Consider the following 15,466-nt stretch of genomic DNA (forward strand, 5'->3'; position numbering starts at 1 on the left):
TGCCAGGTACAGCAAGCAGCATAAGTGTCACCATATTTGGCACTGGCTCCCGAAGCTCCAGTTCCCACCAGGCAATGTGAAGAGGGTCAGCTGACCCTTGCTCATGTGGTGGGGTTGCATTACAGGAGAGGACCTCAATGCTTAGGGAGCCTGAATCTTATACAGTGAGCAGTGAGCATGCCTGTCCCTTGTTCTGGAAGGAAATGCTATTGCTATCCTCCAAGACTGTTCAGTACACAAACATCTTTGAAAAGATAGTACTTAAGAAATAACAGCCAGTGCCCACTTATAAGACATGCATAAATGCAGAGGCCTTTGGAGAGACATCTCCCAACCACCTCCAGAAGATAAAAGTAAAGACTGGAGTTGGACTCACTTCTGTTCAAATTCCAGATCCTCTCTCTCTAGCTGTATGATTTTGGACATGTTTCTTAATTTCTCTGAACACATTTTCTCATCTGTAATATAGGTATAATAGCATCCACCATAAAGTTGATGTAGATTGAAATATTCATACAATGCCTAGCAGAGTGCTTATGCCTTGCAAATGCTCACCACATGGCTGCCATCGTTATTAGTAGTAGCATCCAGCTGTCCAAATTCCACAAGTCTTTAAAGCCCTGCATGGTTTACCCACTTTGTGGAAACCGTTGCTTCCCTCCCCATGCCACCTACCAACCACAGAAAGCTCAGCCTCCTTGCTAAAGTCCCCTGCCTCTCCTCTGACAGTTCAGTGAGTTCCAACTGAGGATGGCTCTTGCTCTGTTGTTTTGTCTTGTCGTTTCACCAAAAATGTCTGTCATGTCTTCCTACCTGGAGTAGGAGGGCAGGATTCTGTCTTCTACCTCTCAGTATCACCATAGCATGCAGCATAAGACCTAGCACACACCCCAATAAACACTGACAGGGAGATTGCCCAGCCCAAGACAAGCGAGAAATAGTCATTCGTAGGCAACCAGGCCCCTCTCCACTACACAAAAGAAGTGCATTTTTAAAGAGCAGGACGGAGGCCATTCTCGGCAGCATGGAGGTTGAAACCTGCCTGCAGCCTGAGAGCTGCCAGCCCAGCTCCCTCGCCCCCACACCATGGCCCCCCACCCTGCAACCTGACCCTCCACATGACTCATCACCAGCACTTACATGAGGGGCCTGCCAGAACCCCAGGAAAAGTAGTTCCCTTGGCAAAGGAAGGTAAATCCTGCGCATGAGGAGGAACTTATTTGAAAAGAACCCATTGATTCAAAGTCAAAAAAAGTTATCCTCTGGAAAGGCAACTTCCAGCCAACTTCTGGAATTAAAAGAAAACCCCCTCTGATTAAATGCCATGCCTCAGGGTGGCAAAACACATGCACCTCTAACCCTGCCGTAAACTGGCAAGCCAAAGGCATCTTCTGTGGGTAATTTAGTATTTGGTAACCAACTGACAGCTGATTAAATCCAGGTATGCATTGCAGCCTTCTCTGGTCAGCAAAGAACAAACAGGCCTTCCCAGCCATGCCCAGCACATCCCCACTTCCAGGGCTGGCCTTGGAGCCACCACACACAGGCTACCACAGGATCTGGGGCTGTGCGTCACAAGGTGCTCATTCTGTCGCTTTAAAGCAATCACCCCACAGTCATGGGCATTTCTGAGAAGAGCTGGCTCAACGCACAATCCTGACAAATCTGCACCTGACACTTGCCTGGAAGACTCTTTTTTTTTGTTTTAAGCCATATTACTGAAAACCAGTGGTAGCAAATGTATTGATGGGGGCTGCTGGGGCCTGAGGTTTTGCACACGAGGTGCTGCAGAGTTGGAACCCTCACTCTCCTCCCTTCTCTCCTAAGGTTTGGCAAAAAGCCAGGCACACTCACAGACAGCAGGAGTGCTGCAGGAGAGCGGGGCATGCATGCCTCTCCCCCATGCCCCCAAGTGGGAAAGGCCTTGTACAGGGTCTCTTGATTCTTTGGTGAAACGAGAGTGCTCCCACAGGTTGTCCTGTGTGTGCGTGTTTGTAACCAAATCAGGAGAAACCACGCAGTGGCCGTTTCAACTCGGAGGCTGCAGCACCACTGTGAGGAAGCTGAGGAAGAGTGGGAGGTTGTTGGAGTCGGGGCACAGGGCCCCCATCATCCATCTGCCTCATGGATGAGAGGACCCTGGAGTCCAGTTCTAGCTCTGCCTCTAATAAGCTGAGTGACTGGGTCAGGTTGCCTACCTCAGTTAGCTTTGGATATTCTCCTCACATAAAATCGGGGAATTGAATCTTGTTAATATCATCTCACAGGGCCGTTGTGGGGAATCAAGTGTATGATGAGTGCTCAGTACAGGACTTTGGGTGTGGCAAGGGCTCAGTAAAAGAGTGATTTTTAATCTCCCTCAGATGACTTCATCACAAGATGGCTACCAAATAGCCTTCAAGGCATGAGTCCTCTTCCCCAGAGGCTGCAGGAAAGGAATCATCTCTGCTCCTCACCTAGGGCAGACAGCAGGGAGCAGGGAGCAGGGGCAAGGGATGGTTGTTTTCTGGTCACCACACCCCAGACAAGGACATTCAATGCCCATCACTCTCTCCATCTGATAAAGACCATGGCCCCATGACCATAGCTACCACCACCACCTCCACCCAAGGAGCTGGCACCTAAGATCTGGGGGTTCACAGCTTTCTGCTGGAGTGCCTCCACTTTCAAAAAGCTTTTCAGTGAATGCTGTGATGTATTTTAACCAACACTTATTGAGCACCTGCTCTGAGTTTCTATGCCACTGTCATGGGTGCTGCAGGCTACATGAGGTGTATCTTCCCCAAGCATCTGTTTCACTGGGCTGTATTAATTTAATATTTAGGTCGGTGCAAAAGTAATTGTGGTTTTTGCCATTAAAAGCAATTGTGGTTTTCCCAGCACAAGACAAGGATGCCCTCTCTCACCACTCCCATTCAACATAGTATTGGAGTTTCTGGCCAGAGCAATCAGGCAAGAGAAAGAAATAAAGGGTATTCAAATAGGAAGAAAGGAAGTCAAATTGTCTCTGTTTGCAGGTGACATATATTTAGAAAACTCCATCTCAGTCCAAAAACTCCTTAAGCTGATAAGCAACTTCAGCAAAGTCTCAGGATACAAAATCAATAAGCAAAAATCACAAGCATTCCTATACACCAACAATAGACAAGCAGAGAGCCAAATCATGAGTGAACTCCCATTCACAATTGCTACAAAGAGAATAAAATACCTAGGAATATAACTTACAAGGGACATAAAGGACCACTTCAAAGAGAACTACAAACCACTGCTCAAGGAAATAAGAGAGGAGACAAACAAATAGAAAAACATTCCATGCTCAGCGATAGGAAGAATCAATATCATGAAAATGGCCATACTTCCCAAAGTAATTTATAGATTCAATGCTATTCCCATCAAGCTGCCATTGACTTTCTTCACAGAATTGGAAAAAAACTACTTTAAATTTCATATGGAACCAAAAAAGAGCCTGTTTGGCCAAGAAAATCCTAAGCAAAGAGAACAAAGCTGGAGGCATCATGCTACCTGTCTTCAAACTATGCTACAAGGCTACAGTAATCAAAACATTATGCTCCTGCTACCAAACCAATGGAACAGAACAGAGACCTCAGACATAACACTGCACATCTACAACCATCTGATCTTCAACAAACCTGACAAAAACTAGCAATGGGGAAAGGATTCCCTGTTTAATAAATGGTGCTGGGAAAACTGGCTAACCATATGCAGAAAACAGAAACTGGACCCCTTCCTTACACCTTATACAAAAATTAACTCAAGATGGATTAAAGACTTAAATGTAAAACCCAAAACCATAGAAACCTTAGAAGAAAACCTAGGCAATACCATTCAGGACATAGGCATGGGCAAAGACTTCAGGACTAAAACACCAAAAGCAATTGCAATGAAAGCCAAAATAGCAAATGGGATCTAATCAACCTAAAGAGCTTTGGCACAGCAAAAGAAACTATCATTAGAGTGAACAGGCAACATACAGAATGGGAGAAAATTTTTGTAAGCTTCCCATCTGACAAAGGTCTAATACCCAGAGTCTACAAGGAACTTAAATGAATTTACAAGAAAAAAAACTCCATAAAAAAGCGGGTGAAGGATATGAACAGACAATTCTTGAAAGAAGACATTTATGCGGCCAACAAACATATGAAAAAAAGCTCATCATCACTGGTCATTACAGAAATGCAAATCAAAACCATGATGAGATACCATCTCACACCAGTTAGAATGGCAATTATTAGAAAGTCAGGAAACAACAGATCCTGGTGAGGCTGTGGAGAAATAGGAACGCTTTTACACCGTTGGTGGGAGTGTAAATTAATTCAACTATTGTGGAAGACAGTGTGGTGATTCCTCAAGGATATAGAACCTGAAAGACCACTTGACCCAGCAATCCCATTACTGGGTATATACCCAAAGGATTACAAATCATTCTGCTATAAAGACACATGCACATGTATGTTTATTGCAGCATTATTTACAATAGCAAAGATTTGGAACCAACCCAAATGTCCATCAATGATAGACTGGATAAAGGAAATGTGGCACATATATACCATGGAATACTACGTAGCCATAATAAAGAATGAGTTCATGTCCCTTGCAGGGACATGGATAAGCTGGAAGCTGTCATTCTCAGCAAACTAACACAAGAACAGAAAACCAAACACTGCATGTTCTCACTCATAAGTGGGAGTTGAACAATGACAACACATGGACACAGGGCAGGGAACATCACACACCGGGGCCTGTCAGGGGGTGGGGGGCAAGGGAAAGGAGAGCATTAGGACAAATACCTAATGCATGCGGGACTTAAAACCTAGATGACGGGTTGACAGGTGCAGCAAACCACCATTGCACATGTATACATATGTGACAAACTTGCATCCCAGAACTTAAAAAAAAAAAAAAAAGTAATTGCGGTTTTCGCCATTACTTTTAATGGCGAAAACCGCAATTACTTTTGCTTCAACCTACATTTTACACTAAAAAGAAACATGGGCTTGCAGTGGAAGAGACATGGAGGGATGGAGTTGGAATGCTGATGTGCGAGAAGTCTGGACCAAGGCCACCCAAATGACAGCGAGGCAGAAAGGCTCATTGCTTGCACCAGTGAGGCTGCTACCCCAGAGCAGCAGCTGAAGTTACCAGACACCATCACTGCCTCCTGGAGAGAAAGCACTGGCCTGTAACCTAATGCTGGCCAGAGGGCTCCAAGGGCAAATACAAAAATTAGCCAGGTGTGGCAGCGCGCACCTGTAGTCCCAGCTACTCGAGAGACTGAGGCAGGAGATTGAGACTGAACCCGGGAGGCGGAGGTTGCAGTGAGCCGAGATTGTGCCACTGCACTCCAGCCTGGCCAGGGGACAGAGCGAGACTCCCTCTCAAAAAAAAATTAAAATTAAAAAAAAGACAATAATAAGTTCATAATTACCCCTAACATAATACAACTATCCTTCATACAACTGGAAAGGCACCAATCCCCAACCCAAATACTATTACATAAAGTTAACAATACTTAAATGCTGATATGAAGTCAATAAATCTTACATCACATGATAAAGGAAAAAGGAAATAAAATGAAGGTATTTTCTTAATACAAGTGTATACATGCACAAATGTGTTTTTAACAAAAGAAGGAAATGCTCATGACAATTACAGTCCTCCTTTCTGCAGCTGGTCACGTGGTCGTAGCTGGTATTGATGACTACCTTCTTCTACTACCCATTCTCTATTTCCTTTGCCTTCAGCAAGGACCTAAGGAGGTTGTGGTTTTTTCCTGGTGGAGTGACCCAAACTTTCATTCCTGAAGGGTCCGGGCCCTTTGTAGTCCTGCCTGGATTGGGCTGTTGCAGTTTCTCATTGACCTTAACCACAGGGCATGGTAATACTAAGAGACGCCCTCATGGATCTCCTGTATTCCATGCATACTCCTCCTTACCTCCATTGTAGAGTAGTAGACTGATTTTATCTTGATAGTCTGAGTCAGTCACCCCAGTCAGCACTATAACTCCCTTCTTAACCTGTTGACTTAAAGGTAGGAGGAGCAATCTTAACTTCAACAACACCAAAGTGTCCAGGTGGCAATCTTAACTTCCAGTTTAATGGAATAGTTCTTATGTCTCCTAGTGGCAGCATTCCTCCTTCTGGAACTAAGACCGCTAGGCCAGCAGAACATAGCGTCATGGGAACAAGAAAAAAAAATTTTGCTAGTGGATCACTAGTGAGAGGTATCACTTCTACTTCCACCCCTTGATTCCTGGACCTGTGAATCCTGGCTATGGGAGAAGCAGTACCATATACTGGATGCTGATTCAGAGCATACACAGCCCTCTGAAGAGCTCTGTCCCAGCCCTGCAAAGTATTGTAATCTATTTGGCATTGTAATTGTGACTTCAAAAGGCCATTCCACCATTCTATCAATCCAGCTGCTTCAGGATGATGGGGAACATGGTAAAAACCAGTGAATTCCATGAGCATAAGCCCACTGCTACACTTCTTAAGCCGTAAAGTGAGGGCTTTGGTCAAAGGCAATGCTGTGTGGAATATCATGATGGTGGATAAGGCATTCTGTGAGTCCAGAGATGGTAGACGTGGCAGAAGCATTGTATACAGGATAGGCAAGCCCATATCCAGAGTAGTGTCTATTCCATGAGGACAAACCTCTACCCTTTCCATGTTGGAAAAGGCCCAATATAATCAACCTGCCACCAGGTAGCTGGCTGATCACCCCAAGGAATGGTGCCATATCAAGGGCTCAGTGTGGGTCTCCGCTGCTGGCAAATTGGGCACTCAGCAGTGGCCATAGTCAGGTCAGCCTTGGTGAGTGAAAGTCCATACTGCTGAGCCCATGTGTAACCTCCATCCCTGCCACCATGGCCAGTTTGTTCATGGGCGATGACGGGGTGGCTAGGGAAAGAGGCTGAGTGGTATCCACAGAACAGGTCATCCTATCCACTTGATTATTTAAATACTCCTCTGTTGAGGTCACCTGTTGGTGAGCACTCACATGGGATACAAATATCTTCACAGTTTTTGGCCACTCAGAGAGGTCCATTCACATACCTCTTCCCCAACTTTCTTTGTCACCAATTTTTCAATCATGCTTCTTCCAAGTCCCTGACCATCCAGCCAAACCACTGGCTATAGCCCATGAATTAGTATATAATCAGACATCTGGCCATTTCTCCTTCCATGCAAAGTGCACAACCAGGTGCTCTGCTCAACGTTCCACCCCCTGGGAAGAATTCCCTTCACAACTGTCCTTCAGGGATGTCCTAGAAAGGGGCTGTAGTGCTACAGCTGTCCACTTTTGGGTGGTGCCTGCATATCATGCAGAACCATCTGTGAATCAGGCCCTAGTCTTCCCTTCCTCTGTCAACTCATCATAGGGAACTCCCATGAGGCCATTGGTGTGGGCTGGGGGAAAGGCATAGTGGCAGGAGTGGAGACCATGGGCATTTGAGCCACTTCCTCATGTAACTTACTTGTGCCTTCAGGACCTGCTCGAGCCCGATCACATATATACCACTTCCATTTGATGATGGAATGCTGCTGTGCACAACCCACTTTATGGTTAGATGAGTCAGAAAGCACCCAGTTCATGATAGGCAGTTCAGGTCGCATGGTGACTTGATGACCCATAGTCAAACATTCAGTTTTCACCAAAGCCCAGTAACAGGCCAAGAGCTGCCTCTCAAAAGGAGAGTAGTTATCTGCAGAAGATAGCAGGGCCTTGCTCCAAAATCCTAGATGCCTCCACTATGATTCATCTATTGGGGCCTGCCAAAGGCTCCAAACAGCATCCCTATCTACCACTGACACCTCAAGCACCATTGAATCTGCTGGGTCATATGGCCCAAGTGGCAGAGCAGCCTGGACCTGTTGCAGAGCCTTCTCCTGTTCTGGACCCCACTCAAAACTGGCAGCCTTTCAGGTCACTCAATAAATGGGCCAGAGTAACACATCCAGATGAGGAATGTGTTGCCTTCAAAATCCAAATAGGCCCATTAGGCATCGTGCCTCTTTCTTGGTTGTAGGAGGGGCCAAGTACAGCAACTTATCCTTCACCTTAGAAGGACTATATCAACAGCCCCCACACCACTGGACCCCTAGAAATTTTACTGAGGTAGAAGTTCCCTGAATTTTAGTTGGATTTGTTTCCCCTCCTCTGGCACACAAATGTCTCACCAGTAAGTCCAGTGTGTTTGCTACTTCTTGCTCACTGGATCCAATCAACCTAATGTCATCAATGTAAATGATCAGTGTGATATCTTGTGGAAGCAAAAAGTTATCAAGGTCTCTCTGAATAAGATTATGACACAAAGCTGGAGAGTTGATACACCCCTGAGGTAGGACAGTAAAGGTATATTGCTGATCTTGCCAACTGAAGGCAAATTGCTTCTGGGGGGCCTTATGGACAGGAATGGAGAAAAGGGCATTTGCCAAGTCAATGGCTTCATACCAGGTACCAGGAAATGTGTTAATTTGCTCAAGCAATGAAACCACATCTGGTATAGCAGCTGCAATTGGAGTCACCACTTGGTTAAGCTTACAGTAATCTACTGTCATTCTCCAAGATCCATCTGTCTTCTGCAGATGCCAAATGGAAGAGTTGAATGGGGATGTGATGGGAATCACCACTCTGCATCTTTCAAGTCCTCGGTGGTGGCACTAATTTCTGCAATCCCTCCAGGGATGAGATATTGTTTTTGATTTACTACTTTTCTAGGTAAAGGCAGCCCTAATGGCTTCCATTTGGCCTTTCTCACCATAGTAGCCCTCACCCTACCAGTTAGGAAGCCAATGTGGGGGTTCTGCCAGCTGCTAAGTATATCTATGCCAATTATGCACTCTGGCACTGGGGAAATGACCACAGGATGAGTCCAGGGACCCACTGGACCCACTATAAGTTGGACCTGAGCTAAAACTCCATTAATTACCTGACCTCCATAAGCTTCTACTTTAACTGGAAGACCACAATGACATGTTGAGTCCCCTGGAATCAACATCAGCACAGAGCCATTGTCAAATCGTCCCTGAAATGTCTGATCATTTCCCTTTCCCCAGTGCACAGTTACCTTGGTAAAAGGCCAGAGGTCTCCTTGGCTTGGATGGGAGAAAGATTAACAGCATAAATTGTCAGTAGTCTAGTGGGGTCCTTCCTCAAGGGGACCCAGCCTCCCCTTCATTCAAGGTGTTGTGGGTCTGTAAACTGGCTCAAGTCTGGACATTGATTGAGGGGCTGTGATTTTCTGTTTTTATAATTCAAATTAGTTTTTTGCCCATTCAACCTAGAAGTTTTCTGCTTATATAAATTAAGTAGGAATGCAGTAGGCTTCCTATCAATTTCACTTCTAGGAACATCGTGATTAATTAGCCAATGCCAGAGCTCTACATGAGTCAGACTACTCTGATTGCATCTTTGCCTCTGCTGTCCATTGCAGTAGTTTGCCCACCTTGCCTTTGATACTTGAGTGCTGCCACTTGGCTCCAGCCACCTCAGAATCCAATTATTCCTATTGTATTTAAATTTTGTAGTTGAGTGACTGCAGTTCCCACTGTTAAATCTGATATACAGAGAAGAGCAATTACAGGGCTCTTCAAAGATGCAGGTGCTGCCCTCACAAACTATTTTGTAAGGCATTTGTCAAGGGTATATCTTCTGGACCCTCCCAGCTGGGATGAGTAGGTCTAAAGTGAATAATCCACTCCACCATCCCAATCTCCCCAAGCCTTTCGATCCCTTCATCTACATTAAACCAAGGGAGATCAGGTATTTCCAGCTCGCTCATAGTGGGCCATCTTTTAATCCATATTTTAGCTAACCAAGCACATAAACTATTAGAACCATTTTTAACTCCCGGAGTTGCAACGTTGAATGCAGAGTCCCTACTTAGTGGGCCCAAATCGATAAATTCAGCCTGATCCAACTCTCTGTTCCTTCCACCATTATCCCACACCCTTAATATCCATTCCCATGCCTGTTCTCCAGATTTCTGCTTATATAAATTAGAAAGCTCAAGAAGTTCTTTTCGAGTACACTCTTTTTGAGGACACTCGAAAAGTGCACCTCCTCATGGGTCATATTTCAACCTCACCTCTACAGGCCCAATGGGACTTTAGTCTAGTTATAGGTCTAGAAGCAAACAGGGGTGTTGGGCGTGGCTCCTGAGGAGAATCAACATTATCTGGCCTGGCAACTGCCTCAGGGGAGGCCATCACTGTTGCCTCAGTCAGTGCACGGTTTATCTCCTCAGACAAAGGGAGAAAGGCTGATGGCAGCATGGGTCAGGGAGGCGATGGGGAAGCTGTTTCTTCTGGCAAAAAAAAGTTTCATCAGAGTTTACAAGCTCAGTGTCCCCAGCTTCATCAGTGTCCTCCCACACATCCCCATTCCGAGTTGCAGGGTCCCATTCTTTTCCAATCAACGCCCTCACTTTAGCAGTAGACACCTGGCGAGGCTGTGCATGCTCCTTTCATTGCAGGTCAGCCCCTTACATGATAAGAGCTTGTGCTTTTTTTCCCACAATTTCAGCCCTTTTTCTATAGCAGATAAGACTCTCACTCAGGGAAATCTTAGCAGATTTGAGGCTCAGTTTCTGCTTCTGAAGCCAGGAGTTAGAATCCCTGACTCTAACACAGTGATGACAAAGTTCATCACTTTGTCCACTAAACTTAGAAACAATCAACCAGCTTCATTATGTTCTTTGGTTCTCCACATATGGTCAAAGGTATTATGTATAGAATCACTAGACTCCTTGCCTCTCATGAGCAGTGAATCAGGAGCATCAAATGCATTTATTTTGCATAACTCTCTAAACAGTTCACACCAAGGACTATCAGTGTTCTCCATACTATTAGAAGTAGGGTCCTTAGCATTTTTGGGTCTAATCATATTAAGCTGCCAACACCAGAAACCCAAAACCAATGAAAGAACTCCATCCTTCCTATTCTGTTCCTCTAGAACCACTCCTGGTACCAAAATCTGTATTAGTCAGGGTTCTCTAGAAGGACAGAACTAATTGGATAATTATATATATAAAAGGGAGTTTATTAAGTATTAACTCACTTGATCACAAGGTCCCACAATAGGCCATCTGTGAGCTCAGGAGCAAGGAGAGCCAGTCCGAGTCCCAAAACTGAAGGACTTGGAGTCCAATGTTCAAGGGCAGGAAGCATCCAGCACAGAAGAAAGAGGTAGGCTGGGAGGCTAGGCCAGTCTAGTCTTTTCATGTTTTTCTGCCTGCTTTACTTTAGCCATGCTGGCAGCTGATTAGATGGTGCCCCCCCCAGATTACGGGTGGGTCTGCCTTTCCCAGCCCACTAACTCAAATGTTAATCTCCTTTGGCAACACCCTCACAGACACACCCAGGATCGATACTTTTCATCCTTCAATCCAATCAAGTTGACACTCAGTATTAACTATCACAACCTGAGACCTCAACATAAACACTGTCTGGCCCACAATTCCACGTAGGACTCCCCAGTTCTGCCAATCCAGGGACAACCTCCCCATGGACCAGCAGGTGTTTTCCAGCTGAGAACTTTGCTGCCATTGCCTGCACCCTTCTCCTTCACCAAACACTCGCTGAGCCATTAATTTTCTTTCAGCATGCAGGGAGCATGCCAAGAACTTCCTGTAGCTCATGAGTCATGGTCTCTGAGCACAGAACATCTCCTGAGGGAAACAAGGGCTGCGAGGAGCCCCAAACCTCAAGAGAAGCTCTGCCAGAGGATGCACTGACTAGGAGGCAGCACTCAGGAAAGGTCCCGCCCGAGATGCTGGGATGTTGTTCAGGGTGCCATGGAAACCTCACAGGGTGGCCAGGCCCGAAAGAACTCAGAGCAGGCAGAAAACAGGCACTGACCTGGGATCAGGCAGCCAAATGTTTGTTCTCGGGAGCCCAGGCTTGACAGAGTTGCTGAGGGAACTGAATAAGAGAACGTATGTGAGATTGTTCTGCAAGCTATAAAGCATTGTTACTACTAAACAAAAATTAGACATCAGACCCATGAGGTGTAACATTCCCTGCCTCTCCTTTCTATTCCCTTTGAACTCCACTTTCTAGGAAAGATTAAGGAGGAGGAAACACTCAGAATGTCTTGACTGTGAAATTGAACTCAGCTGAATCTGCTGCAGGTAGACAGTCTCTTCACTAATGGGAAGCTTTAAAGAGCTTTACAATGAGACCTGCAAACCAGTACCCAAGAGACCTGCAAGCCAAATGCAGGAACCCCAACGTGTTAATTTTGCACACACTATGGAGCATGTCTACCTTTTGTCATCTTACCTGAATCAACCAACAAATATTTATTCAGCACCTGCAGTGTACCAGGACCATGTTAGATGTGTCATTTCCAGAAGCTATTCAGAATCTTTTTGTCTCTTAAAACCATAATGTGTCAGCCATCTACCTCTAGCACTATACTTAATATTCGCAACACTCCTCTGACCCAGACAACGGGTGAGAGAGAGACGGTTTGTCTGGGAATTCACTTCCATTTCAAATGTTACTGTTTTCCAGCTTTTGCTATATCACTCTTGGCTTTCTATAGAATCTGTTCTCTTTACTTTTTCCCTTCTGTTTCTCCTACAACTTCACATACAAGCACAGCTAAAATGCTGACAATAATTGCAAGACACTTCACCCCAGGGGATCCTGGTTTCTTCACCTGAACAATGAAGAATGTTTAAGAGAAGCTCCGAGGACCCTTCCACCTCTGTCCTTCTGAGATCCTGAGGTTCTAAGTAGCCAGATCTTCATTTTTAAATAAGGAAAGGAAGCTCAAGGCAGGGAGAAGCGCCCAGGACATGGACAAAGTGAAGATCAGAGAGACTCAAACTGTTGATGTGCCACAATGCTCTGCTCCACACCCAGCATGGAATAGCCTGAATTAATAATTAATAATCATTAATAATAGTTGTTTTATTATATAATGTTCAATTCTTTAATTATAATTTTATAATTATATACTTGAATATCTTTATAATTAATAAATTAATAATTAATCACAAGAGATGCTATGAACAGATGCTTATCTGTGTCCAGAACAAGAAGAAAACTATTAGATTGGGATGAGGTGAAAACTATGACATTTTAAACAGACCAAGTTTCCTTAAGCAATTATTTTGTTACTAGGTGTTTACCAAAAAGGTTAAATCTAGCCTGATATTGAGAATAGGAGCCCTGGGATGGCAGCGAGCCAAGGAAGACCAGACAAGAAGAGGGATGGATTTTATCCTTCCTTAGACTGGACTTCAGCCAGTCAGCATTCATGGCTGGCCCCTGGAAGCCCTTCAAAAGGTGGCTATGGTAGCCCAAAACACAACCTATCTCCAACGCTTGTGAACAGGACAGGAAAAGTTAAAAATTAGTCATGGGCTTCTTTACCCTTACAAATTCTTGGAGTGCCACTCTAAGAAATGGACAAAGATACAAATGGAGAAGGGAGAGAATGCTGAGAAAGACTAAGGTGATTTTCATTAAGAGGGCCAGGTACTCCCAGACCAAAGAAAATCACAGCTCCCTGAAGGAGGTAGCAGAAGACAAGCCAGCCAGCAGAAGCTAGAGTTTGAGGGAAAAGGGCTAAGGGAGAGTGAAGATAGAAAGTATGGCCTAGAGGAGGAGACAGCTGCTAGACTTGGTGCAATTTGGGGAAGAGGTGGCATGTAAGGTGGGTTGTTAGTTTGCTCTATATGATGCAATGTAATGCCCCTCTTCTGTGCCTTGTCCATGGACTTCCATAAAGACTTAAATCATTTTATAAGGTTTTATTGAAGTTGGAAGTGTACTTCTTTTGAATGTTACCCTTTGTTAAGACTGATGCAAAGTCTTACCCTGGTTGCATTCTGGTGAGTTCTGGAAGAGCACTGTGTGCCTGAGATAACCTCAGACCTGCTATCTGCTGCATTTATAAAGAGTATGTATCAGGGAAAAGGCTTTGGGTTTGAAGGCAAAAGATACTGGCTTCAATCATAATTTCTTGGAGGAGTTGTTTAGCCTCTCAGCTTCCTAATTTTGAAAAGAAGATGATAATTTCTAAACTGATAAGGTATGTACATATATATATACACATATATACATATATACACTTTTATATATACACACACACACACATATATATATATGGTGGTCCTCAACCAGGAGGCCACTGAATCACCATGAAAGGCTTTTAAAAGCCCATGTGCCTGTAACAAGGAATGAAGTACTGCATACATGCTACAGCATGGATGAATCTCAAAAACCCCATGCTAAGTGAAAGAAGTCAGGCAGAAAAGTCCACATATTAAATGATTCCATTTATATGAAAGGTCCAGAAAAGGTAAATCTACAGATACAGATCATAGATTAATAGTTTTCTAGAGCTAGGGGTGGAAATGGGGAATGATGGCAAACAGTAAGTTTTCTTTTTGGGATGATGGAAATTATTTAAAATAAGATTGTGGTGATGATGGTTGTACAACTAATACAAATAATCATTTAATTGTTCACTTAAAATGGGTGAATTTTATGGTAATAAATTATGCCTCAATAAAGCCTTAAATAAATATACGTGCCCTCATTTCCCCCAATTTGATAGTCCTGGTGGGAAAAGCGGGGGATGTGTATTCTGAAAGAATTTCCTTCAGTTCTTATATATGCCATCTCTGCCCCCACTGAAGAATCATTGATACAAGCCCTTGTTCCTCAAAGAGTGGTCCATGGGCCAGGAGCATTAGCTATCTCCCGGGAACTTACTGGAAATCCAGACTCCAAGGCCCCAGTGCAGAACTGTGATTTGTGGCTTGAAGTTGGTGAGCACATTCAAGTTTTGGAAGCACTGCTCTAGAACCTTCTGCAAACAGCAACAGACCAGCTTTCCCAAGGTCTTTGCTCTTGTCATGCCCTTATCCTTTAAGAATCCAACATTTGACAGGAGTCCTTTCTCTGAGAACATGCTTGCCTTCCTGCAACCAGATAATAGGGGGTGAAAAAAAGCTTTTCAAATTAAGGTCATTAGTTATTTGTTATAAACAACACTAATCAGTGTTGACTGTGTGCCTCAAAGCCTTGCCCAAATGTTTATGTGTGGCTGAAACCAAGAGCGAAATACCAGACATCTAAGGAGTGCAGCCCTCACCCCGCTTTCTAGATGGACATTGAAGAATCCAAATCCAAGATCCCATTTACTGCAGCTGAGAGGCCTCCCTGCAATATGTCCTGTTGGTAAGCTGCCCTCACTACTATTTCTTTCAGTAATCACACAGTGCAAATATCAGATGGTTGGCATTATGCACTGGAAAATAACCTAGACATGAGCAACACTGCCATATTCTGATGCTTCGAAGTGAATAATACAGAAGATGACTTATTTCTAATTGGTCTAATTCTGGCCTGGTGGACAAGCAGAAATTGTGTTTTAGAAATTGCTCTGGGAACTGTTAATTGCCAAAGCTAATGACTGTCCCAT

General features: G+C 44.4%; 1 long non-coding RNA gene across 1 annotated transcript; it reads right to left on the reverse strand.

Annotated features, from left to right (window-relative positions):
• Window positions 1-11,883: 11,883 nt before the first annotated feature.
• Window positions 11,884-14,942, reverse strand: LOC115834043. The gene is made up of 3 exons (XR_004029178.1): window positions 14,755-14,942; window positions 12,689-12,905; window positions 11,884-11,946 (listed from the first exon to the last, which is right to left on the reverse strand). It is a non-coding gene; the product is annotated as an uncharacterized LOC115834043 (long non-coding RNA).
• Between the last annotated feature and the right edge of the window lie 524 nt (window positions 14,943-15,466).

This window comes from Nomascus leucogenys, unplaced genomic scaffold (assembly GCF_006542625.1).
Source record: "Nomascus leucogenys isolate Asia unplaced genomic scaffold, Asia_NLE_v1 000813F_87108_qpd_obj, whole genome shotgun sequence".
In the NCBI taxonomy this organism is placed as follows: Eukaryota; Metazoa; Chordata; class Mammalia; order Primates; family Hylobatidae; genus Nomascus; species Nomascus leucogenys.